A 3364-nucleotide genomic window follows, 5' to 3' on the forward strand; every position below is an offset into this window, starting at 1 on the left:
GGTTTGTGCTAACCTCAACCAATATTGTAAAATAAAATAAAGCACTGGTAGAAATTTCTTGAACAAATCAATCCATTATATCAATCACAACAGAATTGGCAATTGATTGGGAAATCCGTGCACAAAAAAGCTAGATAAAATGAATAATAGGCCAGGTATGGTGGTGCACACCTATAATTCCAGTGCTTTGGAAAGTGGAGGTGAGAGGATCATTTGAGGCCAGGAGTTTGAAATCAGCCTGGGCAACATAATGAGATTCAATTTCTAAAAAAAAAGTTATAAAAAGTTGGCTGGGCTTCATGAGGCATGCCTGTTGTCTCAGCTATTTGGGAAACTGAGGTGGAAGAATAACCTGAGCCCAAAATTTGAGGATGGATTGAGTTATAATCATGTTAACTGTAGCCTGAGAGACACAGTGAGACTCTGCCTCAAAAAGAAAAATAAAAAATAAAAAATAATTGATTTTTAGAAGAAGCAGAAATAAAACATGTTTAAATGATTTTTTTAAAAGAAGCAGTTTAAATCATGTCTCACCATGAGTCTTACACTTGTCCTTTAGGGATTGGAAGGATTTAGGTTGTTAATGAAGGAATTGGAGAGAATGATTGGTTGATTGGTCCATAGAAAACATAAGAACAGACTCCAGAATTTTAAGTAGCCTGTTTTGATTGAGAGTTTGGGCTTGGGTAGTAAAATGTATCATTACACTGCTAAAAAACTCATAGGAATAACATTTCTATTTCTAAGGATTTATACTTCAACCTTTAATCTAGTCCTTCTCAAGCTTTTTTTTTTCATTAGAATAACATGAGGAAGAGTTTAGAAAATACTAATGTTCCACCTCAGGCATAATAAATCAAGATTTCTGAGAGTAGGTTAAGGCATTACTGCTTTTTTTTTTTTTTAAGTTCCCCAGATAATGATAAAGTGCAACTGGATTGGAGAACCACTGCTCTCGTGAATGAGTCAACATTACAAACTTTTTACAAAGATTCTAACATAATTGCAAAAGTATTTTTAATAGTAATATCTGTTTAAAATAATTGAGTCATTGGCCTTTTAGAAAAAGTCCTAAAGAACATTATAGAAAAAAGAGATTGCATTTTAGAAAATAAATTATTATAATCTAGGTAAGAAATACTTATCTTTTGAATTAGGGTAGTAGGGGATAGAAAAGTTAGGAAGAAAGTCCAAAATGTGGTAAAGGTTTAAGGATATAAGTTTACTAACAATATTTGGAGGACTCTGCAGTGATTTTCTTGTGGAGGTGATGCATTTGCATTAATATCCAACACTTCTATCATTCTTGCCAGGTTCACACACCCTTCTTTTGAAAATAGACTGCTATTGAAATAGATGTCAATATACTATCACAGACTTTATGGTGTATTGTGGTTGATTTTAGGATTTTTTTGTGGCTTTAAAATGAAAAATAGGTCCCAATTTTAATTGGGAATCAAATTATGACTTTGATCTTATTGTCTCATTGATTTAAGCAATATGATTATTAGTACTAGCTCATTTGTACACTTGGTCTTACAACTTTGTATGCACTGTATCATAATATTAAATATTTATATTTTATTAAATCATTTATTCTGACATGTCTTCAGTGTGAAAAATAAAATGACACTAATATTCAAACTGAAATAATGTGTCAAAAATTAATATTGTTTTTATCAATTTGCAATCATTCAGAAATTCATATTTTTTGAAGATTAATATAGTAGCTAAGCATTTTGAATTGCTTTGGATCAGAATCTTATAAAATATGCACATATAAAAACTTTTATTTCTTTGAAAAAAACAAGCAATAGCAAGTGAGAAATAGTTGTATCAATATCTTATCATATATGTGCTATATTTTATACATGGTGAGCATCTCCTAATACATATGGAAGAAAAAATTAAGAGTTCTGCCTAAAAAGTAGATACTTTAATAAACATTTGTATCTCAACCATGAATGTAGTCTTATAAAAATTCAACTACATGAATTCACTTGTTTAAGAAAAAAAGATGTCTTCTTTGAAACAATTCATCTTACTTATCATTCTACAGCTGAAGTCCCCAGTCCTAGTCTGTGTCCCATTATGAACTGGGCCTCACAGCAGGAAGTGAGCAGTGGGAAACCCAGTAAAGCTTTATCTGTATTTATGGTAGCTCTACATCGCTGTCAGTACTACCTTAGCTCTGTCTCCTGTCAGATCAGCACTGAAAATCCTGCTTTCATTTCCAACTATCTTTATGAAGAAGAATTTTCTGCAGTGACAGCAACTAAAAATAGATTATGGAGTAGATGGGACATATGCAACATACTTCAGGTGTCACTCTCCCATCATCCCCAATTGCAGGAAAACAACCTCAGTGCTCCTACTATTCTACATTATGGTGAATTGTACAATTTCTTCATTATATATTACAATGTAATAATAATGGAAAAAAGTTGACAATAAATGTAATACACTTGAATCATCCTGAAACCATCCCCCTTCAACTTCCACTGTCCGTTGAAAAATTGTTTCCACAAAATCGATTCCTAATGCCAAAAGTTTGGGGACTACTGTTTTACAGAATTTCCATAGCATTATATGATGTGAATATTTATCAGAGGAGAGCAATTTATTTATTTTTAAAAGACAGTATTTAGAAAGTTACATTTAGTGATTCACATGGATTCAATACTACATCATAGTATTATATTGCGAATTTTGTGAATAAAATAAACATACTAACATTCTATATTTTATATCTTTTATTTTCAGAGATGAGATCTCACCTAGTCTGGAGTGTAGTGGCACACCCATAGCACACTGTATCCTGGAATCCCTGGACTCAAGCTGTCCTCCCACCTCAATTTCCTGAGAAGCTAGGGTTACAGGCATGAATCATTGTACCTGCCCTATATTTTTAAAATATGTAATATATAAATAGATTTTTTATTTTTGAAAAAAGCTTTATTGCACATTGACTGGCAAAAAGTGTCTCCATATTTTTGAAAAAGTTTAACTTTAGTTTGGTATTCCGAGTATAGTAATATATAAATACTTTCTATCATTATTGATACATAAAAATAATTGCCACTTGAAAACCTTTCTAAAATATTACATTCTGCTTTTTTTATCATTTGTGTATCATTTCCATTTTCTAATTATTTTATAAATAGTTTAATATAAGGACTTTTTAGTGTTTATAACCAACTTCAATCCATTATTAGAGTCATTTGCTACTTAAGGATCAAAAGACCTGAACCAAATGTCATGTGATCTGTTCACTTAGCACTAATAATGTGCATTATTATGTGGAGTTGCCCAGGTGCCAATTCTTGTTTTCTTGTCTTTTATTGCTTATGTGACTTGTGCTGCA

The sequence above is a fragment of the Carlito syrichta genome, unplaced genomic scaffold (genome assembly GCF_000164805.1).
Source record: "Carlito syrichta isolate Samal-C Ts95f unplaced genomic scaffold, Tarsius_syrichta-2.0.1 Scaffold304296, whole genome shotgun sequence".
In the NCBI taxonomy this organism is placed as follows: domain Eukaryota; kingdom Metazoa; phylum Chordata; class Mammalia; order Primates; family Tarsiidae; genus Carlito; species Carlito syrichta.